Source organism: Lissotriton helveticus, chromosome 4_1 (assembly GCF_964261635.1).
Source record: "Lissotriton helveticus chromosome 4_1, aLisHel1.1, whole genome shotgun sequence".
NCBI lineage: Eukaryota > Metazoa > Chordata > Amphibia > Caudata > Salamandridae > Lissotriton > Lissotriton helveticus.
This window is the reverse complement of record NC_136063.1, coordinates 128,041,378-128,066,170: the sequence shown is the minus strand read 5'-3', so window position 1 is coordinate 128,066,170 and position 24,793 is coordinate 128,041,378. Positions and strand designations below refer to the sequence as shown.

The following is a 24,793-nucleotide window of genomic DNA, read 5'->3' as shown; positions in this document are numbered from 1 at the left end:
CTAGGAGGCCGCGTTGGGAGACTCTGGATCAGGCCGAGGCAGACATACGGGAGTTGGAGCAACGCAGTGGCTTAGAGGGGGAGGGCCAGACGGTGGAGCAGCTGTTGCTGGCGCAGCAGTGTTACGCCTCGTTGCTACTGGACGAGGCGCGGCAGCTGTGGCTGGCGACCCGTAGCAGGGTGTATCAATTGGGGATAAATCTGGGACGATGCTTCATAGATTGTGTCAAGGTCAGTTCCATGATCAGACCCCTCCGAGGTTTCTAGATGAATCCGGTTCCCTGATGACTGACCCCGTGTTAATTGCGGAGGGCTTTGCGGCTTACTATGCCGACCTATACTCCCCACACGAATACGTCGACGCAGACCTGGTCTCTAAATTTATAGCTGATTTGCTGCCATGGGCGATAACAGATGAAGCCCGCGAACGTCTGGATAAGCCACTGACTGAAGATGAGCTAGGTGTTGCTCTGGGGGAATTGAATACTGGGAAGGCTCCAGGTCCTAACGGCTTTCCCAGCAAATTCTTTAAGACATTCCACCTCCAACTGGGAGCCAAATATAGAGCGGTGGTAGAGGAGGCAAGGGAGCAGGGTAGTCTGCCCCAGGACTGGAGACACACGGAGGTAGTGGTATTTCACAAGCCTGGCCGGCCCCCTGAACAGTACGCGTCGTATCGTCCGATTTCTTTGTTAAACGTGAAGGCCAAAGTCTTATCTAAGGCGCTGGCCAACAGGTTACTGCCATATATCACTGAACTTATACATCTGGACCAGGCCGGCTTTATGCCCCAACGGGCGACGCAGCACAACATCAGGCAGGCCCACGTCGCGGTTGCGGCGATTCGGTCCTCAGGGGCACAGGCGGCGTTATTCCTGGGAGATATGGACAGGGCGTGTGATTCACTCGGCTGGACATATCAATTCTCGATCCTGCCACGACTGAATCTAGGGCCGGTATTTTTGTCTTATGTGAAGCTGCTCTATACTGACCTCACGGCCTCTGTCAGGGTGGCGGGGGCGGTGTCCTCGAGATTTTCTATCCCGAGGGGCAACAGACAGGGCTGTCCTCTCTCGCCCTACTTATTCGCCTTGGCCAAGGAGCCCCTGGCCGCCTGGGTCCGGATTGACGCGCAGCTGAAGGGCTTCGAGTCCACACGAGACCTGTCAGACCGCATTGCATTGTACGCGCACGATCTCGCCTTATGCGCATCCTACAGCTCTTTGGTGAGACTTTGGGCCTCTACATGAACCCTCGCAAATCTACACTCTGGGTACTGGAAAATGGTCCGATGATTGGGGATTGGGCATTGGAGCTTCAGAAGGCAATTGTAGGCATCAAATATCTGGGGGTGTTCCTAACTGAGATCTCAGCTGTCGCCTGGGAGCGAAATGTGATGCCGGTCTGGGAACGGACTCAGGCTGATATTAAAATATGGTCCCGCATGCCACTGACCATCTATGGTAGATCGGCCATATTTAAAATGGTGGCCTTGCCCAGACTGTTGTATCAGTTGCAGAACTATCAGTCCCCGATCCAACCCTCCTGGTTTAAGCAGGTAGACGCAGTCCTGGGACAATTCCTCTGGGTGGGCGGTTCTGCTAGAGTGGCGTTGCGCACTTGCGTTCGCTCAACGTATAGTGGGGAGTTGGCGACCTCAGATGTTCTTTCTTATTACCAAGCGTCGCATCTCCTAGTATTAAATGAATGGTGGTATGGGGATAGGAGAGACCCAGCCTATGCTCTGGAGAGGCTATTGATGGAGCCTCATACGCTCCACACGCTGATTCATGCGACAAGGGAACGCAAGGCCTTGCCGTCGGTGACACAGGTGGTTTTTGACATTTGGAGGCGAGCGTTGCAGTGCATGGGATGGTGGCGGACCTTGACCGAAGAAACCCCCCTTTGGCGTAATGGCCGCCTCCCAGGTTTGGCAGCCCTTTTGGGATTTGCGGGATGGGACGCCATTGGAATTTCTAGGTTGAGGAATGTTATGACAGGGACAACGCTCAAGACGTTCCAAGAACTGAGCGCGGAGCATGATATGCCCCGCGCGCAGTTCTTCCGTTATCTACAATTTCGTCATGCCCTGGCCCCGGATCTGGAGGGTCTGATGTCACTTCCCGAGTTTAGCCCACTGGAGGCCCGAGTTTTTATGGGGGAGATAGACACCAAAAAGATTTCACGTATCTACCAATCCCTGATTATACACTGCTCCTCAGATTTACACAAACTTAAGGAGACCTGGGAGGCCGATGTTGGGCCGCTGGAGGAGGAAGATTGGAACGAGGCGCTGGCAGGTCCTAGAGGTGCGGCCACATCAGTCCGCCTTCGGTTGATCCAATTCAAATACCTCCACAGGGTATATTATACACGACGGAGGCTGTGGAGGGCGGGCCTCATTGCATATACTAGGTGTGGACGTGAGGAGGGCACCTTCCTCCCTACAGTGTGGAACTGTGGGCGACTGGCTAGATTCTGGAGTGGTGTCTGGAGTGGTCTGGATGAGGTGCTGGGCTGGGGGCTCCCGCGCACACCGCGACTGGGTTTGTTACATGTGCTGGAGGGAGTGGGAGGCAACCTCTACAAGAGACATCTGTTATTATTAGGACTCACGGTGGCCAAACGAGATATTGCTAGGGCCTGGAAGGACCCGCAAGCCCCGTCACTCATCGCTTGGAAGAGGGGCCTAGAATTCTGTATGCGGATGGAGAACCCTATATTTCTTGCCCGAGGCTGCCCCGGTAAACATTACAAGATTTGGAAGAGGTGGGCCGATTACAGAGGTATCTGGCTAGAGCCCCCGACAGAACAAGACCCGGAACTGGAGGTTTGAGTAAGCTCTGCCGTAGGAGTGTGTACGTGAATGGTCGGATTTGTCAGACGCCGTGCAGGGAGGGAGGGATCCGGGTGGAATGGAATTGGGACCAGTTGGGGGGTGAGGGGGGGAAGGGGGGATTGGTTACTTGAATTGATCCCATTGTTCTGAATGTAAAAGTAATAATGGATTGCGTTGTTTTATATATGTGTACTGATATCTGGCGGATACCTATGGGGTACAGAGATCTGCGATTGTCTATGTGATCTATCAATAAAACAGATTATAGATTTATTTTCTGCAATTTTTAAATATATTTGTTCAGGAACTATATTTTCATTTGGAAACTAGTTTGTAGGTAGTCGACTTTGCAAAGCTTTTTTGACATGTTCTGTCAATACTCCAATTCTTATATCTTTAAGACTAGTTCCATAATTAACATCATTTGCCTGTCGCATATTTTTAATGAGTTTTTTGTATTCAAAATATGACAAAATGTTAACATCACCAACACTTCCCAAAGACTTTTCGGTGTATTCATGTTTAAGTGTTTTTAATACTGGTTGTCCTTTTACGGGAGTGAGTTGCAGTAGGTCTCCAAAAACTATCACATGTTTTCCTCCAAATAAAACATTGTGTTTTGTTTTAAGAATTTGCTGCATTCTTAAATGCTCAAAGGCAAACATTAATTTTTAGACCATGCTCACCTCATCAATAATCAGAAGTTTCATTTTCTTCAGCACTCTTGAAACATCATAGCAAGCTATTCCAAATATTTATTTTCATGCTCTACAGATAGCATGAGTAAACAATTTAATGTAATTCCTTTAATGTTGTGTGCTGCTAACCTAGTTGGAGCAGTTACAACACAAGACACATGTTATTCAGTTGTTTTCTGTAGATGTAAATGTAAATGTGAATGTGTGTATACTTGTAAAGCGCACTGTCGCCCCATCTCGGGGCATCCTGGCACTGTATACCGCTTTGGAACCCTTCCTGGCTTTCCCTGTGAGATGCCCCCTCCTGGGCACCCCCAAGGTGAAGCCAGGCATCCCAGCACTGTTGGGGCCGTGGTGTTGTTATGTTATGTTAAATGGGCTTATATAGCGCATGTCTGCCCCAGCAACGGGGCGTCCCAGCGCTTGCGGACAACCAGACAGAAGGGAGATAGAGCACAGAAAGCGGCCTAAGATTTGGATCCCAGAATAGAGGCAAACAGCCAGGTTTTAATACATTTCCGGAAGTGCCAGTGGTTTTGAGTGGCGCGTGCCTCAATAGGGATAGAATTCCAGAGGGCCGGGCGAGGGACCTAAAGGAGCGGCCACCCGCTCTGCTCTTGCGTATTCTGATGGTCCGGGCGAGATGGAGATCAGCAGAACGTAGGGTTCGGGTGGGAACATAGGGTGTGCAGAGATCCTATAGTATATGAGGGCCCTGGCCGTGTAGAATTTTGTGGGTGAGGCAGAGGGTCTTAAATTCAATTCTCTGTTTCACCGGTAGCCAATGAAGCCGGCGAAGAAGGTGAGAAACATGGCAGTGTTTGGGGAGGGCAAAAAGGGTCCGAACCGTGGCGTTCTGGGCTCTTTGAAGTCTCTTGACCACTGACTTGTGGCCCCCAGCAGGAGACCGTTGCAGTAGTCAAGGTGGGAGAGAACCAGGGACTGGACTATAACTTGGCGGGTGGGTGGTTCAAAAAAGCCCAAAATAGGTTTATTACAGCGTAGGCGCCCAAAGTAAGTGCCTGTGACCTTCTTAGCATGGAGCTCAAAGGACAAGGACTTATCCATTAGGACGCCCAAGTTCTTAACAGCCTCCTTAGGAATGGGGGGAGGGCCCATCAAAGGGGGCCACCACTGATGGTCGTACCTCTGAGAGTCACCTCCCAGCCAAAGTAACTCCGTTTTAGAGGAGTTGAGCTGGAGATAATTCTCCACCATCCAGTTAGAGATGGCCAGGATGTCTTCCTTGAGTTTAACCTGGTCAGGCGAGGTATCCTTGGGAAAAGTAAAAATTAGTTGCGTGTCGTCCGGGTAAGATATCATTTTAATCTTTCGTTCCCTGGCCAGAAGGGCCAGTGGGCGGACGTACATGTTGAACAAGGTGGGGCTAAGGGCAGATCCCTGAGGGACGCCGCATTCCAGGGGGATTCTCCTGGATGAGTATGGTGGGGCATGGATCTGGAACGGTCAGAAAGAAAAGACGCGAATCAAGGCAGGGCCCCGTCTTTGACCCCGATCTCCCCGAGACGCTTGAGCAGCATCTCGTGAGAGACCGTGTCAAACGCCGCACTCAAATCCAGCAGGACCAGGGCAGAGGTGTTTCCTAGATCTTGTGCGGCCCTAAGATGTTCCGAGATGGCCAAAAGGGCTGACTCCGTGCTGTGATTATCCCGAAATCCATTTTGGGAATCGTCCAAGATACTATTAGATACCAGGTGGTCAGTCAGGATGGCGTTCACATAAGCTTCCATGATCTTGGCCAAATAGGGTAAAAGGGAGATGGGTCTGAAGTTTTCAGGGTGCGAAGGGTCAAGGGAAGGCTTCTTTAGCAGAGGAACAACTTTAGCATGCTTCCAGGACCTGGGAATGGTGGAGGACTGAAGAGATCTATTAATCAGAACCAGTCCTTCTTTCAGAATGGAGTCTTGGAGGAGCCGGAAGATGTTAGGTTTAACAGGATCATCAGGAGATCCAGATTTAACCTTAGTGACCAGGGAATCAAGATTTTTGAGAGAGATAGGAGGGAGAGTATGTAAAGGGACAAAGGAAACAAGAGGGAGGGTTGCTAAGTTGGGGGTGAAGAGAGGCTTTCTAGATTCCAGCGAGATATAGATCTCCTGAATTTTGTTGGTAAAGAAAGTAGCCAAGTGGAGATTAAGCAAGCTATTGCCCAGTGTTGCAGAGTGTGACTCATGATTAGAATAGGTACCGAGGCGAGAATTATCGAGTCCGCGGACATTGAGCCCAAGACCCTGCCGCGTCGGGAATTGAACCCTGGTCTCGGGCCTGACCTCTGCTTCAGGGGCTGCCGCTTCTAACCAGTGAGCCACACTTCTCCATAACTGGTCAATACTTTAATCAAGATTTTTTTTCCTGTTCCAGCTTGAACACTGACATACATTTGGAAAGGTTGACATGTTGTACATGTGCATTCTTTCTTTTCATGAAGAAAACAATGGTCAATCTGTTGTCTCATTTGCTGATATATTTCTTTCTGTTCAACATTTAGGGGCCAGATGTAGGTAGGCTTTTACCGGTCGGTAACGGCCGAATTCGGCCGTTACCGACCGGTAAAAGGCATTTGAGATGTAGGGGGCAGAATCGGTAAATTTACCGTTCTGTAAATTTACCGATAGGTAATTTTACAGAATCTGTAAATATACCGGTCGGTAAATTTACTGACCGGTATATTTACAGATTCTGTAAAATCGATATGTAGGTGGGACTCTTATGAGTCCCACAAGGCCTTAGAAATCGGTATTTTACCATCAAATTCAATTTGATGGTGAAATACCGATTCAGGTGTGCATGCAAATGTGCGCATGCACACCTGTGCCATATGACAGGCAGACCTGCCCTTAGGGCAGGTATGCCTGCCATATGGCCCCCGAACCTTTTTTGGGGGTGCTAGAGGGTGTCAAAGTGACACCCCCTGCACCCTTGCCAAAAATCTGTATTTACCGATCGGTAAATACCGACCTGTAATGCCCCATTCATTCCTATGGGCTTCAAAGCCCATAGGAATGAATGGAGCATTACAGGTCGGTATTTACCGAATCGGTAAATACCGACTTTTACCGATTCGGTAAATAAACATCTGGATTTCCCTACATCTCCCCCCTTCATATTTACCGACTTTTAAATACCGAATCGGTAAAATTCGGTATTTAAGGGTCGGTAAATATGCTTTACCTACATCTAGCCCTTAGTTGTTCTTCCAAGTTTCCTAAGTCCATAATATCTTTGTGAGCTTGATGCATTGCTGATTCCACTACATTCATGTTGATTGCCACTTCATTTTCAAGAATTGATTGTCCTAGTGGATCTTGACTCAGTGGAGCAGAACGTTGACTATCTTGAGAACTGTCTCTAGCAGTCTCAGCTGCAATAGTGCTGCTTGATCAATTTCATCATTCGAAATTTTGGGATAATTTGCAAAAACTGTATATTCTATGCTATCTTTACAAGCGTTGAAAGAACCTTCATAGCACTGAAAATCTCCAAGTAATTCCAATTCTGTACGCCACGGTTTGAAGAGTTGCAAAAGTGCTAAATAGTAAAATTCTCTTCTGTCAGGAGTATCACAACTCAGTTTTCTGTGATTAATCAGATTTCCTTTCCTTTGTTTCACCAAACACCCTTCTGAACCAATCACTGCATATTTTCTTTCATATATGTTTTCTGTAGTATTCCTTTTAAAAGTGTACTATTGCAGCAGTTCATAGAGCCATATGTTTTCAAGATGATGACTTCTATTTGGATAATATGTGTCCAACATATTTGTTTGACAATATCTGTACTTTCCGGTTCATTTTCTGCTAAATATTCGATTTCTTTAATAGATTCCCCTGACATCGTTTCCCGAATTCCCCCCCGCCATATTAGTATGGCGGGGGGGACTGCGGTGGACGAAAAGACCGTCCGCCGCTTTTCCGCCCCGGTCGCCTTGCGGCCGGGGCGGAAAAGGAATGATAGGTGGCGGTATCTATTAGACACCGCCAGCCATATTAGGATGGGGTGAAACAGATTAGGATGGGGTGAAATAGATGGAGTGAAGGAGGGGTGGGGGTGCACACAGGGGGTGCCTGTGGTACCCCCCTGCATTTGCATATACAATGCGGTAGGCACCGCGCGGTGCCTACCACATTGTGTATGCAAATGCATACAAGTATTCATAGCATTGTGGCGATTGTAGGGTGCGACCACCACTGTGGCGGCCGCATCCTAATGCCACCCACGGGACCCCCGCCATCCTAATGACCCCCCTTGAGTATAAACTGGCAGATGATAACCGATCTGAGCATTCGTACACTCCAAAATTTCTCGATGGGATAACATCTTCAAACTGAAACTGTACATTTTCTTACTACGACTCATCTCGTGAACAATTTCTTCCATCATTTCTTTCAACTCCGTCTTTTCTGATTTTGTTATGTAAGATGTCACATACCAGGCAACAGCAATAGAATTATCTGCAACATACTGGATATCCATATTAGCATTCCACATTGAGAGAATAACTGGATTATAATCATTGATATACTTTGATTCGTCACTTCTTCTCAAATTGTATGTATTTTTAGGAGATTTTCTAGTGATGGTATGTCTCATGGTGGGCAGACAAAATATCGATTTTTTAATATCGACCTACCATAATATCGATGTTTTAATATTGAAGGGACAGAATATAGAAGGTAAGTAATATCGATTTTTTTTAATATCGAAGGGACAGAATTTCGGAGGTAAGTAATATCGATTTTGAATGAATGAATGAATGAATATATACTTGGTATAGCGCATGGCTACCCTAAGGCATACCAGCGCTTTGACCCAGGACACATCACCATCACTCCATCACTCATCGGAAAAGGAAGGTTTTTAGTTGTTTCCGGAACATGAGATGGTTCGGTAGGAGTCGATGCTCTCAGGAAGATTATTCCAGAATTTGGCCGCTTGCAGAGAAAACTGCCGGCCCCCCGTACAGGATCTTTTGATCCTATAGACTGTCAGAAGATTGAGTTCACTAGACCTAAGGGTTCTAGAGGGTCGGTATGGGCAAAAGAGAGGGCAAGAATATCAGGACCGTTATTTGTGATGGATTTGTGGACCATACACATGGCCTTGAAACCTATCCTCTCCTGGATCGGTAGCCAGTGTAGAGCACGCAGAGCAGGCTTAACCGAACTGAGTCTGGGGACTTTAACCAAGAGTCGAGCAGCGCAGTTCTGGACTGACTACAGAATTTTGATAGTGCCTATCGGAGCGCCAAGATAAAGTGCGTTAGAATAATCCAATCGGGAGATGATCAAGGACTGGACCAGGAGTCGTCTGGAATCGGGAGGAAGGAGGTTCAGAACCTTCCTTAATACCCTAATCAGGCCAAAGCATGTTGCGGCCACCTTCCTTGCCTGCACTTGAAAGCCGAGGGAGGGGTCAAGCCAGACTCCCAAACTCTTGATATGTTTCTTTGGGGTCGGGGGGGACCCAGGCAACTCGACCACCATGGATTGAGGTTCAGAGGAGCCTTGTAACCCATGATCATGATCTCGGTTTTAGTCCCGTTAAGTTTCAGAAATGAGGTTTCCATCCAGTCACAGACCTTAGTGAGACAGGGGGACAGATTGTTTGATCCAGAAGTCCCGTCTTCAGACCTCATAAGTGAGACCACTAACTGGGTGTCATCGGCGTAGGTGACCAATTTTATTCCCCAGGGAAGTACCACCTCGGCCAGGGGCCTCATATAAATATTATATAAGGTGGGGCTTAATGAGGATCCCTGGGGAACGCCGTAGTGAAGGGGGAACTGTCTTGATGTATACTCCCCTTCAAAAACAGAAAATGTTCTTTCTGCTAGGAAAGATTGGAGCCATTTAAGGGCAACACCGAGGCGGCTGATCAACAGGGAGTGATTGACCGAATCGAAGGCTGCGCTGAGGTCCAAAAGGACCACCGCAGCGCAGCCTCTTGCATCTACAATCTTCCTCACTTCCTCCACTACAACCACCAGGGCGGTCTCCGTGCTCTGTTATGTTCTGAAACCAGTCTGAGTTGGATGAAGCACTGCCTCATTTTCAATAAAGGCGGATAATGCTAGATTTACACGCTTTTCAGTGATTTTACTCATCCCTGGCAACAGGGAGATAGGGAGGTAGTTTGACCAGACCTCAGGGTCAAGATTGGCTTTCTTCAATAAAGCTTTGACTCTGGCCTGTTTCCACAGTGGGGGAACCACTCCAGTGGAAAGGGAGGAGTTGATTACATCCCTCATGATAGGTATTACCACCTCAGAGACTTGTTTTAGGACAGAGGGCGGGGCCATGTCCGATGGAGAGCCCGATTTAAGATTCTCCAAAAGTGTTTCTACTGTGGAATGATTTATCAAGGACAGAGCATCCAGAGTAGGTGAAGAGACCAATCGAGTTGTGGGCTCAATGGAATGTCCAAGATTATTTGTAGCTTCCTTCAAACAGAAGGAGGAGTAGATGGTAGCAACCTTTGAGCTAAAAAAATTAGCTAACTCTTCGCACCGTTTTAGAGGATCGGCCACTTCGTTCAGGGGACTAGGCGGAGTAACCAGAGACTTGAAGATTTTACACATTTCCCTGGGGGAGTTAGTGGCTTTAGATATCTCAAGCTGGTAAAAAGAGGCTTGGGCTAATTTTAATTGGGACTTATAAGTCCTAAGAATAGCTCTGCATTCCGATTTTGTTAATATCGATGTCAGTAATATCGATATTAATGATATCAATTTTTATATGATTTTTATGTACATTATTATGTATTTAATATGTATTCTTTATTTTAATGTAATGTTGTATTTTAGTACCGTAGCGGGTTGTGGGTTTATAGGGGAATAGGGTCGGAAGTAATTTAATTATACTAAATTATTTTTTATTTTTTTAGAAATTATAAATTAATTTTAATTAATTGGTAATTGATTTTTATTAATTGGTAATTTATTTTAATTAATTGATTAATTGATAATTATGTTCTGTAGTGGGTTATGGGTTTATAGGGGAATAGGGTGGGAAGTAATATAAATGTAATTAAGTAATAATTTATTTTTATGAATCGTTTTTGCTAATTATATTATTGTTAATTAATTATTAATTGCTCATTAATTTTTATTAATTGGTAATTAATTTTAATTAATTGATTAATTGATACTTATGTTAAGTGTATTATTGTAATATTGGTGTTTGCTGTGCGTTTATAGTGTGTAAAGTAATTGATATGTAATTAAGTAGGAATTACATTTATAGGAGTCGATTATGATGGCGGACGGACCTGCATCCGTCCGCCACCCCCGAGGTGGAGGGACCGTCCTCACGGGCAGCGGCGTTCCCTCCGTTGAAATTAGGATGTGACCGCCACCCTGGCGGTCACATCCCGTATATTTAACATTGAAGATGTACTCCTGTTTTTAATATGTGTTTGACTGCATGTGAAAGTCCAGACAAGTTACTCTCAAAGAAAAGATTACATATATATGGGATACATTGTCGAAATCTTGGAACTTCTGCATACAATCTTGTTGTCCAATATTCTGAAGCAGAAACCTGCACTGATCGTTCGTCATTTCGTCCACCTTTTCTAGTTGGGAACAGCAGCCGAAAACAACGAGCTTCCAAACTTTTTTCCCATACACTCATGGGAGTCCCCTTCACTTTCTTCATTTGGAATAATTCAATGGTATTCCCCATCACTTCTTTCAAATAAGTGGATGTACACTATAATGTTCATACATTTCTTCACTTTTGGACATGTCCACTTTTTCAATTTGACCACTTGATGTTTCACTATCATCTCCTAAAAGTATTTCTTCTTCTTTCACATACACATTTTTGTAGTAATCATTGCTTTTAACAAGATATAATGTTGCCTTTTGCACTTTCCTGACATCCACCAATTCCTGCCAGGTGTTCTTACTCTTAGTAGGAACACCATTAACTAGAATAACTAGTGGTTCACTTTCTACATTCTCTGCACCAGTAGTTTCAATATTTGTCTTTAAATCTAGAGGTAAATATACAACTCTTCTTTTAATCCTCTCTGTAAATCTGTAGGAGGCAAGTTACCTGTTTTAGGCTCCATACGAACAATACGAACAATAGCCTGAAATGAGTGCACACATTGAATCAGAATAGACTCATACGTATTTAAATCTATCAGTTCTGGAGGAATAGTTACCAACTCTAGATTATTATGGACAACTCTAGCAGGCATTTTATTCTCGTCTTATTTGTCATAACAATATTTATAAATATGCTTATCAGAACCTAAATCAAAGCAATCCTCTACCAACAAAGAAGTTGAAAATTCCTTCCACTTATCATTATTTAATCTTTCAGTTTTTAAATATAGATCAACAGTCTTAGTCAGATTTTCATAGTGAGTTTGTCAGCAACAAATACAAGAAACATTTGGCATTTCACATGAAATCACCTTAAACTTTGTAATTTGTTCTTCAAAATCTTTTGTAGTAGTATGTTCCACATTATCTTCAACATCTACTTCTATTAAGGTCTCACTTTCTGCACTCTCTTGTTCAGGACCAAAGTCACAAAACACTATTTTATCACAAACCTTTTTTATATCTGATGCTGGCCCATGCAAAAGAGCACTGTTCAACTCATTTAAAATTATTGCACTCTTTTTTACATAATACAATCTTCTGACTATCTTCGACATTTGAGAATGATGTACTGCTAACATTCTGAGATGATGAAAAACACTTTGACATACTTTCCTTGAAAGACAAGCCAGAGAATGACCTTGCTAACCAGTCTTTTTTCTCACTCTGCAAGGATCTAGTCCTTGCAACATCTTAATCTTTTGTTTAACACTTTTTTTTACTATACTTTCATAAGAAATTGTGTAAAATATCAATAGATCACTGCAATCCCTAGTATACACTGGGGCTTTAGGACGTCTCCCTAAAACATCATCAGCTATTAGTTCTTCTACATTTCTAAAAACCATCTAGAACACTAGTATCAACTGCAAGCAATACAGTATTGGTCTGAAAATAACTCTCTTCATTAAAAAAAGGCTCTGAACTTGAACTGTGTTTCCATTCACACCAAAAGAAAATGACAAAAAATTGTTCTGTTAATTACTCTATACTTCTTACTTTTGGTCTTCATGAAATGTATTGGTTTATATAGTGATCAAATTCTGTTTAAAACTAAAATGAATAATTTCCTTATTACTTCAAAAGCCTTCTCAACAATAATTTCAATTTCTTTTTACTTTTCATAAAATGGTGCTCTTCTTTTGTATTTCTTCACATATTTCAAAAAATTAAAGACAACTCTATTATAAAACATCTCTTATTTCTTCAAACTGGCTCTGCCTCTTTTTACCATACATTGTGTCTTTTGAATATAAATTTCTATTTTTTATATCTTTTTCTTCTTATTCTTTTTTGTTGTTAAGGCATTCTTTATACTTTCCATATTCTGCACACTGTTTTATAGGCTTTGAAAGTGTTTTAATAAATTATTTTGTTCTCTTACCGCAAGACTTTTTCTTTTTCCCGACATATTGTTGTTCATCCAGTGCTTGCTGTTGAATTTTCTTCAAATAATAGTCCTTTTTCTGTTGTTTCTTCTTGTCTGTTTTTCTAGCCATAATAAGATTCTTATAATGATGGTGAACAATATCTGAAAAAAAATATGATATTATTATAAAAAATCTATAAAATATAATATTCTATTTTTTTTTTAATTAAATTTTATTAAGTACCTGGTATAGACCATTAAATACAATATACAATAACCATAAAACCACTATACGTGTATCCAATCGTTAAAGATTTTTAAATAAATGGATAAAGATAAAACACATATATCTCAGGAGTTACACATTGTTGGCACAGAATCTCAATTGCATGCCTGCAGGAGACCCATCTAGATGATGAGGGAGCCCAAAAGTTAGGGAAAAAGTGGAGGGGCCAAGTGTTTTACTCCTCCTTTTCTACATATGCTAGGGGGGTCCTGATTTGGGTGGCCCCTGGGGTCCCGTTTGCCATCCAATATGTGGAGGCGGATATCAAGGGCAGGTACCTGCTCCTGCGGGTGAAGCTAGACAGGAGGGAACTCTTAATATTGAACTCGTATGCACCCAATGTAGACGACCCTGACTTCTTTTTGCACCTACAGGAGGTCCTTATTCCGGACCTGGAGGCCCCTCTGCTTTGGTTCTGGGATTTTAATTGTGTGTTGGACCTAGTTTTAGCTAGATTCCCACCTCGCACAGGAATGAAACCACGCATGACAGCGCGTCTTCGGGAAGTGATGCAGAACTTAGGGGTCAGCGATGTGTGGTGTCTGGGTAACCAGATACAGAAACTGTATATATGTTTACCCCCACTCATAACACACATTGCCGACTGGACAGGGTTCAGGCTGCAAATGTGGACGCTTCTCTCTCCCTAAACGATTACACATCAGGCCCGTTTCTTGTACGACCACTCTCCAGTGACATGCGTTGTCCAGTGGGAGAGCCAGCCCTTTAGCCCTCGAACCTGGAGGATGCCGATGGACCTCTTACAGGACCAAGTGGGGACGGACCATGTGGAGACTGCCCTCACTAATTATTTAGACTTGAACTGGGAGGGGGGGCCTTGCCTATTCTACCAAATGGGATGCCCTGAAGGCGGTAATACGAGGCGAATGTATGGGCCTCCCCTATGGGGTCCGGAAGCAGCTGCTTCGAGACTTATGTGAGGCAGAGGATGATCTTCTGCACCAGCAAACGTTGCCAGATCCCGGCGACATGAATGAGGAGTCGGAACAGGCAGCCCGATCGTGTGTGCATGACATACTGAATCGTTTAGACAAATACACTCTGGGCCAGTATCGGCAGCGTCTCTATCGTGAAGGAGACAAGTCGGGCTGGCTATTAGCCTGGATTCTCCGGCGTGAGTTCACCCTAGAGAGGATTGTGGCCCTGAGGGCCTGCGGGGGAATGGTACACTCAGAAGTGGGCATTCTCCGGGTCCTCCGATCCCACCTGCAGACAGTATACACCGCGGATCCCACAGTTACTGAGGCCTCCTTCCTCCCTTATCTCCAGGGGCTCACCCTCCAGGCCCTTCCGAAGGAATCCGCGGAGGAACTAGATGCAGTGTTGACGCTTCGTGAGGTGAAGGCTGCGATGGCTAGCCTGCTGAGGGATAAATCCCCGGGAGGTGATGGCTTCCCTCCAGAATTCTCTCAGACATTCGGGGATACTCTGGCCCGCCTCCTCTCACAAGTGTACCTAGAGGCGTTTGAACGTGAAACCCTTCCGCCCAGTTTGAACCAGGCCGAAATCTGTATGATCCTGAAGCCGGGCGGGGATGGCTGCGGCCCTGCGGCGTACCGGCCCATCATCATGATAAACACGGACATGAAGGTTTTGACCAAACTATTAGCCACCCGGCTGGCGCCGCATATGACCCACCTGGTACACCCCGACCAATGTGGGTTTATCCCGGGCCGCAACACCGCCATGAACCTAAGGTGACTGAATCACATTATCCATGAGGTACGCGATAGGGAGGAGCGGATGGTCCTAGTGTCGATTGACCTTGCTAAAGCGTTCAACACCGTCAACTGGGTGTACCTGCTGGAGGTCCTCCGGGTGGTGGGGTTGGGCCCCGACGTCTGTCGCTGGGTCCGCATACTATACAAAGCCCCTCGGGCCAGGATGCGGCTTGGTGCAGCACGATCAGAGGAATGGCTCTTGGGACGGGGCACGCGGAAGGGGTGTCCCCCCTCGCCGCTCCTTTTTGCCCTTGCGATCGAGCCTTTGGCGGTCCACGTCCGAACAGAAATGGCGCAGTGGGGTATCACAGTGGGCGACACATGCAACGTGGTCTCCCTGTACGCGGACGACGCCCTCTTTTATTTAATGGCCCAGCGGGAGTCGTTGCCTGTCCTGCTCCAGCACTTGGACTGCTTTGGTGAGGCTTCGGGTCTGAGAATTAATTGCGGGAAGTCCCTGATCTTCCCCCTGGCTGGTTACGGTACGGGACCACTGACGTTACCTGCCGAATCTAGGGTTGCGCTGGCTTTTGTAATTTTACAGCTCGGCAAGGACAGCACTGTACTAGTCCTATGCTTAAAGACTTTGCTGTATAAATTGCAAAAGACTTTGTTGTTTTCTATCTTGGCGTGGATAGCACTTTGCTAATCCTATGCTTAAAAACTTTGATAGAAAAACAGACATTTGAGGTGAGCAGATCTGGAGTGTCACTGGTGTTGAGAGTGCTCTAACAGGGGCTGCTTTCCACCTAAACTTGAGAACTGCCCAGAGTTCGCTCCTTCTTTTTTGCATAATTTATGCGTCACTCTATGCCTGAAAGGGTTTTGTTTTGACTTAATACTGGGTGCTCCCTTGTGTCTGGACAAAGCTATACCTCTCTAAAGAGCTCTAATTAGAGCGAAACACTGTGTCAGGGGTTGCTTTTACTCATTTCAGGTTGGCTTGAGTTGGTATTTCACTAATTAAAAGCTGTAATATTGTGCCTGGAGAGATAAATGGCTTTTGTAATTTTACAGCTCGGCAAGGACAGCACTGTACTAGTCCTATGCTTAAAGACTTTGCTGTATAAATTGCAAAAGACTTTGTCGTTTTCTATCTCGCTGTGGATAGCACTGTGCTAATCCTATGCTTAAAAACTTTGATAGAAAAACAGACATTTGAGGTGAGCAGATCTAGAGTGTCGCTGGTGTTGAGAGTGCTCTAACAAGGGCTGCTTTCCACCTTCTTTTTTGCATACATATATATATATATATATTTTCACTCCGCTTGCACCTTCTCACGGTGCACTTCAAGGACGGGTGCCTTCAACGAGGCGGTGCAGCCGCGTACATATCACGCTCGATTTCCCACCATCCATTCGAATAGGAAAGGCACTCACAGGGTTTTCTGCAACCAAATGGGTTTACTTTCAAAAATCAGTGGACGCAAAACATGAAAGACGCGTTTCGCCTATGGCTTAGTCTCGTATATCATAAAAGCCGCCATTGAAACATACTCTTTTATGCTATTGGTTGTTACAATTATCAAGTGTCACATGATCTCAATGTGTCAACAAAATTAAGAAAGGACTTGGCATTATTTACATGGCCACCATCTTAACTCTGTAAAATCAAACTTCATCATTATTTATTGTTAAGTGACATCAGTACATGCTAAATAATAAAACCTGTGTGGGGAGGGCTTGAGCCACCCCACATGCCCCGGGGACCGCCACCTCCCTGGGGCACTACATTTTTAATTTGTGGGTCCGTTATGGACCCCTAAGCCCCGGGGACCGCCACCCCCAGGGGCTTTTCAAATGATGGGAGGCGGGCCGCGCAGCCCCCATCCTGGAGCCTTTGATGGCCCTGGGGACCGCCACCACCCAGGGCTGGCTCCTGCAGTGTCTCGGGGTGCCCACCCCAGGGACACTGCTGTTTGCAATGACAGGGCGGGAGCCTCGCGGGTCCCACCCTGTCATTGCAAACTGCTTTGCTATTTGGAGGAGGGAGCAGGAAACCTGCTCGCTCTTCCAAATAGCAAATCAGATTGCTTTTTCATATGGGGAGCAGCATATTAGCTGGATGCGGGGAGCCACCTGGGACCATGGGGGGATTGGAGACCCCCCCATGGTCCCCAACGGAGTGGGCCAGCCCCAGAGGATGGGGTCCCCGGGTCTATTAGTGGCCCGGGAGGGGGCCACACGGCCCCCTGCCCAAAATGAAATACAAAAATAAATACATTTTTAAAAGGGCCAGCCCCAGGGGATGATGTCCCTGGGCCATAAGTGGCCACAGGAGGGGGGCAGGGCAGCCCCCCTCCAAATAATTGTTTTTTTTTTTTAAAAGGCCCATGCCCCGGGAATGGGGTCCCTGGGGCAGATTATGGCCTCAGGAGGGGGCCGCAGGCCCCCTTCCTAATACTTTTAATATTAAAAAAAAGAATGTGATGGCAGGCCCTGGGAGATGGAGTCCCCAGGGCTAAAACAATTTGAAAAAAGCCCCCCTACTTAAAAAAAAAAAGGGATCGCAGCCGGAGGCCACGCCCCCACATTGCACAACTCTGCAAACGCACCCCCTGGCGTGTTTGCAGAGGGGGAACAAATTCCCCTTGAATACTGGGGCCCCTGGGGGTCAAATAGACCACCAGGTACTGCCAGTATGCCCCAGGGAGCTCCATTGCAGAGAGGTGTTCTGAGGCAACGTCTCTTTTTACACCTCTCTGCAACGCAGCTCTGTGACGCTTACTGGAGGTAGCTAGTGCGCTAGTTGCACCCCAGGGACCCTCAGTATTCAAGAGGACTTAATCCCCCATCTTAAAACGCGCCACAGGGCGTGTTTGCACAGTGGTGAAGGGAAGGGGCGGGCCTGAGTTCACATGTGTGCAAACACGCCCTGTGGTACAGTTTAAGTTGGGAATTAATTCCTTGTCAATACTGAGGGTCCCTGGGGGCCACCTAGCCTACCAGGTACCTCCAGTAAGCGCCACGGAGCTGTGTTGCAGAGTGTTGTAAAAAGGGGCGTGGCCTCTCAATACCTCTCTGCAACACAGCCTCCTGGCGCATACTGGGGGTACCTGGTGGGCTAACTGGCCCCCAGGGGCCCACAGGATTGAGGAGGAATTAATTCTCTAACTTAAAACGCACCACAGGGTGTGTTTGCAGACATATCACCTCAGGCCATGCACCCTTCCTTCATCACTATGCAAACGCGCACTGTGGATCGATTTAAGTTGGGGAATTAATTCTCTTTGAATACTGAGGGTCCCTGAGGGCCAAATAGCCCAACAGGTATCTCCAGTAAGCGCCAGGGAGGTGCGTTGCACAGTGTTGTAAAAAGGGGCGTGGCCTCTGAACACATCTCTGCAACACAGCCTCCTGGCTCATACTGGAGGTACCTGGTGGGCTAGTTGGCCCACAGGGACCCACAGGATTGAGGAGGAATTAATTCTCTAACTTAAAATGCGCCACAGGGTGTGTTTGCAGACATATCACCTCAGGCCACACCCCCTTCCTTTACCACTCTGCAAACCGCCCTGTGGAGCATTTTAAGTTGGGGAATTAATTCTCTTTGAATACTGAGGGTCCCTGAGGGCCAAATAGGCCAACAGGTATCTCCAGTATGCGCCAGGGACCTGCGTTGCAGACAGGTGTTCAGAGGCCACTCCCCTTTTTACACTTCGTTGCAACGCAGCTCTGTGGCGCTTACTGGAGGTACCTAGTGGGCTAGTTTGACCCTAGGGACCCTAAGAATTGAAGGGGACTTAATCTCTCAACTTAGAACGGTGACAGGGCACATTTACACAGTGGTGAAGGGAGGGGAGGGGCCTGACATGATGTGTGCAAACACACCCTGTGGCACGTTTTAAGTTGGGGAAAAAAATACACTTCAAACCTGAGGGACCATGGGGGCCAAGTAGCCCACCAGGTGCTTCCAGGAAGCACTTCTGCGCTGCATTGCAGAGAGGTGGTGCAGGCCGTGCCCCTTTTTACATCTTTCTGCTACGCAGCTCTGAGACGCTTACTGGATGTACTACGAATTCCGATATACTCACCTGTTATCAGGAGAGACCTCAGTGCAGCATCTTTGAGCCCAGTACTGATCCTGAAAAGTAATTCTAACCTTACTTACTAGTAACTTGAATTTCCTTCCATAGGCTAACATTGACTGGTTTCACTTGGAAATTCTTCTAAGTGTGGAGTTTTGCAACTTTTAAATATTCACTTAAAATCATCCGAACAACGAATTCCAATTTACTCATCTGTTATCAGGAGATAACCCACTGGTGCATCTTTCAGCCCAGCACTGACCCTGAAAAGTAATTCTAACCATACTTACCAGTTACTTCTATTTCCCTCCATAGGAATCCATTGTCTGGTTTTCACCAGAATAGTTTCTAAGTGTCTATTTTCACAAACTACAAATATTCCTAAAAAATCGCATGTATGACTTAAACGCATTCTTTCAACTGTTTACAGGAGATGCACCGTGCTGGATCCAGGATCCACCACTGAGTAAGAAAAAGTAACGATAACACTACTTACCTGCTAACATTGACTGGTTTCACTTGGAAATTCTTCTAAGTGTGGAGTTTTGGAACTTTAAAATATTCACCTAAAATCAGCTGAACAACAAATTACGATTTACTCAGCTATTATCAGGAGAGACCTCAGTGCTGCATCTCTGAGCCCAGTACTGATCCTGAAAAGTAATTCTAACCATACTTACCAGTAACTTGTATTTCCTTCAATAGGAAACCATTGTCTGGTTTTCATCAGAAAAGTTCCTAAGTGTCTATTTTCACAAACTACAAATATTTTTAAAACATCGCCTGTATGACTTAAACACATTCTTTCAACTGTTTACAGGAGATGCACCAGTGCTGGATCCAGGATCCCCACTGAGTGAGAAAAAGTAACGATAACACTACTTACTTGCTAAGTGAATTTCCTCCCATAAGGTAACATTGACTAATTTCACTTGGAAATTCTGCTAAGTGTGGAGTTTTGAAACTTTTAAATATTCACCTAAAATCATCTGAATAACGAATTCCGATTTACTCACCTGTTATCATGAGAGAACTCAGTGCTGTATCTTTTAGCCCAGCAATGACCCTGAATAGTAATTTTAACCATACTTACAAGTAACTTGTATTTCCTTCTGTAGGAATCCATTGTCTGGTTTTCACCAGAAAGGTTTCTAAGTATCTATTTTCACAAACTACAAATATTCCTTAAAAATCGCCTGTATGACTTAAACAGATTCTTTCAATTGTTTACAGGACATGCACCAGTGCTGGATCCAGGATCCACCACTGAGTAAGAAAAAGTAACAATAACACTCCTTACTTGCTAAGTGAATTTCCTCCCATAGGATAACATTGGTGATTCTATGTGAAAAAGTTTTTGTGTCGACTTTTAAAATACAATAATATTCTTTAAAAATCACTACTGCAACCAAAACGCTTTTAGTCAACTTACAGGAGATGTCCCAGGACTGAATGTAGGACCCAGTCCTGTGGTTAGAAAAGTAATCCATAAAGTAACTAGTTGCATTTATCTAGAAATTACCATTCAGCTCAATGTTGCATTGTGTTTGAAATTGTGTTGCCCATTGCTACAACTGTAACTACTGTACTTAAAACTCTATTGCCTATTTGCAAAGTTTTTAAACTAAAGTAATTCATTCTGAGAAAATATATTTTGTAATGTTATGTATAATGTAATTATAATGTCATTTAAAAAATAAAATTTCTAAAAATAAATAGTTTGAAAACATTTAATAAATCAGTATAAAAAAATAAATATAAGAATTAATACATGTAAAAATTGTCATTTATAAAACCTTTGAAATTCACTGAAAAAACCAAGGGTTTCAGACATGTTATAGTTAAGAATTACCATTTAAAACACGTTTGAAAGTCACTGATAAAACCATAGGTTTCAGGCATGTTATAGTTCGGAATTAGCATTTAAAAATCCTTAGAAATTCTCTGAAAAAACCACAGGTTTTAGGGTTGTAATAGTTAGTTGGACATTTCACGTGTACAAAACCATTGAAATTCCCATGTTATAGTTAGTTGTACTAACTATAACTCGCGCGCCTGCAATCCACTGCTGATGATGTCACATATTACATCATTCATGACATGGTCAGTGACATCCCTGATGACATCACTGATGACATATCAAATGACATCACTGATGATATCATGCACGGGACAATCTGATACAAATTATCATACACTAGTATAAACTTTCAACATTCATTATAAAATATGGAGTACCATATTTGAAACCATTGACACACCAATACAAGTTTCGGAAAACCCACTCAGTGATTCCTACATCTACAGTCACATCTAAACACTTACCTATAGAATCACTCATACATGCTAACAAAGATCAATTGAACACTATTAAATATACTTATACACCTACATCAACATTACACTCCACCACACATCCTATTCACTTATTGTAGTGTTTTATCTAGGAAACCTGAATCGATATTCCTATTTTATGCCCTTGTCCGGTTATAATCAATAATATCCATACAACGGCATAATAATCATATCCATAATTCAGTCGTAGCACATGCTGTCACATTAAGCAAGGCTACTTCTCCGGCCCCCTAGTAAAGCACACCGTGTTCTCTAAACAAAACCAAGCCTCCAGCAACCTGGGAAATCCCCCTTGCTTTGTTTTGATTTCGTCCTAGAACTCCTGTAAAGCACTGTAAGAACGGCCAGTTCTTAGTGACATCTTTATTGACGTCTTATGTCCAACCTTAGGTCAAACCCAGGCACCTTTCAGGTATAAATATACCAAAGTTGCCTTAAGCAAACACGCGGTGGTGAATGTGGAGCAGAGCAGCTATCTACTTGCCCGAAAGCCCAGCTGATGCGAGAGCCCACGGACGCTTCCCCTCCTCCTTGACGCGCTGAGAAAGACGCTGTCTTTTCTCCTGCCGAGAAATCCAGCTCCGGCGTTTCCAGCCTACCCTTGTGGGTTGCTGGGATATCGAGTCCTGAGAGAGAGATACCAGACCTCCTGCTTTCTATTACCCAGGTACGGAACTGACTAAACCCTTACAGAGAATTCTTGAGTCATATTCTTGGCAAAACAAACTTAACTTAAACTGCTACTTACTTACTCCTTCCCACGTATTAGGCTTAGGTCAGGTACACCGGGGGAGGCGTATTTAGAAGCACCAGTTGAGTACGATTAGTCAATGTATATATGTATGTATCTATTTTATCTATTTTAAAGTATCATATGGCTAAGAAACCATATCAATGCTTTTACAGTGTTATTTTATAATCCTCCTTTTACTGTACGCACTTTACTTTACCATGAGCATTACAATCGTGGCAATTCATTTCTCTTGTATGAGGAAGAAGACTGCTCAATAAATAACACCTTTTATTGAAAACGCCCGTCTCTCTTTTCTCTGCATTCTGGTGAAACTAAGTACGCACATTTTGACTGAGTGAAATAGCTGTCTATTGTTTTCACACGACTCTAGAGATACAGTCTTATTCAGGGAGAGCAAAGTTGTCATGTTTTATGGTTGTCAGAAGCTAATCCCTTCTTGTCTATCCAGGGAGGTTAAACTCCTCCTCGTTTATTCGAGAAAGTTTCTAGTGACCTCTGAGCTAGCTGGCAAACCTTAAGTCTAATATAGTCTGTACAGACCTAGATAACCTCAGACCTACGTCTACACTGCTGAATATATTATTCCAATGCGCAGAGCCTATTGGGAATATAGGAACTACACTACATGGCGCCCAACGTTTGGTAAGGCGATAAATCTAACGCAAGACGTTAGAGTAACTCAGTCGTGCTTTTTCACACAGACCCTTTTCCCGTAAATACTCCAAAAGACGTCTGGAGTGGGTGAAAGGTTAAAAATCCGCCGGAACTTAGTAGGAAGAGATTTCTATGTTTAGTTTTGGTTTATTCAACGTTGAAGGATACAGTGTTCCAAAAATATTGTGCACCTAATCTTTGTTTCCTTGAAACTTGATCTGCAACAAAAACCTTTCTGTCAGTAAAATGGCAGAAAGTGAAGAAGAAAGGGAGACAGCTAGAATAGCAGCTCAACTCCTAGAGGATGACACTAGTCTCCCACAGACCGACCCGAATGCAATACTCATTCCGGTCAACATAAGAAAAACTATAACTCTTAAACTTATAGAGAATGGACTAACATCGAGAGGTGGTATAGTCGTATTCGTAATTGAGGCACATGAATATCGGCAGACAGAGGTATTCTATTCATGGATAAACTTTCCAGCAGCAAACGCTGTCACACACGAATTCCACTATTACAAAATAGAGGAACCTCCGGATGAATACACTCCTTTCGAGGAGGTGGAAATCCCATTAAAATACCAAGAGCACCTGCTCTGGTTTAAAGGCGCCCTAAAACAAAATAATCACATCACCAGGCTCGGTCCACTAGGTAGACTAGGAGCAACGTGGCCGGTTCAAGCCAGCTACACACCACATCCAGACATTGAAAAAATGTCAATACCAGAACTTTTAGCACAGCTAAAACAACTAATTAAAATTCATAGACAATTAGTCCAATATGTAATGCGGACTTCAACAGTCCAACCAGCTATTAACATTCCACAGCTGACCCCTCATCAGGGGAACACAAACAAAATTACACCACAGAACATACAATCATGTCTGGGTAAAGTACCAATAAAACGGGAACAAATTCCATTCTGGTTAGCACAAAAAATCACTCAAATAGAGGCGGTATTTTCGGATACTACCCCTACTGAGAAACACAGAATTCTGACTATCTGTCTTCCAATGGGGATCGCACCACATGTAGAGTACTGTGACACTTGGGGCACAGTCTTTGCCTCCATTTACACAAAAACACATGGTGTTCCATCCATGGCGGTAATACCCGATGTACTAAGACAGATTCAAAATGAATACGGTCCAGAACCTGCTTTAACTCTGGGTATGAAATTACTAAAAGACTTCAAGCAGGTCTCGGCTATATTATTAGCCAACATAAAAGGGGAAGCAGCATCTGTGGCGATCCGCCAGAAATTGAAAGAAACAGATATAGCAGAACAACCATTTGAACTTGACCGAATCATAGAAAAATCCTATGAAGAACTAGGAAGAGATAGTTTGGGTGGGAAACCCGTAAAACCCCAACTAACTGAAAATCCTGAAAAGATATTTATTAAAAATAATCTAAACACTACAAAAAAGAGCTGGGATGGAAATAAACAATCCACTCCCAAAGAAAAAAGATTCCAGTCCAGAGGAAGGTCTCCTCGGCGGAGAGAAAGATCTCCGGACCAAGGACACAAGTCTCCCCAGAGGGAGCCCTCTGAGAAAAGATACAACCTTAGAAATAGGGATAATCAGAAGAAACCTGATAGATATCAAGATATTGATACACGTCCCTCTCGATCTTTTCAGACTACCTCGCAGAAATCGGAAAGAAGAGGATGGTCAGAACAGGGAAGAGCACGGCAAGTCCAAAGACAAAGAACCTGCTCATCAAAGTAAAAAATTACAATTTCCAAGAAAGAAGGTAGCCAGCATTAAAATAGTCAAACATGCCGAGGATACTGAGGACACAGCTGAAAAACGGAGAGTGGGCCCAGACAGTGCTAGACAGTCTAAGAAACAAAACAGGGTATGTGGAGGGTCAGTGGGACAGTTTAATGACCTGTCTGCTCGCTCCCCAGTCTTACAGATACAAAAC

At 44.6% G+C, this 24,793-nt stretch overlaps 2 long non-coding RNA genes across 2 annotated transcripts in view; one reads left to right on the top strand and one right to left on the bottom strand.

Moving 5' to 3' along the window:
- LOC144827055 (uncharacterized) overlaps positions 1–24,793 on the top strand; it is a 732,152-nt gene that overhangs the window by 155,085 nt on the left and 552,274 nt on the right. The window lies entirely within an intron of this gene.
- The window catches only part of LOC144827054 (uncharacterized), a 527,350-nt gene continuing 515,658 nt past the window's right edge, over positions 13,102–24,793 (bottom strand). Inside the window, exon 4 of the long non-coding RNA XR_013609998.1 lies at positions 13,102–13,201. This is a non-coding gene — a long non-coding RNA (uncharacterized LOC144827054). The remainder of the gene's footprint in view (positions 13,202–24,793) is intronic.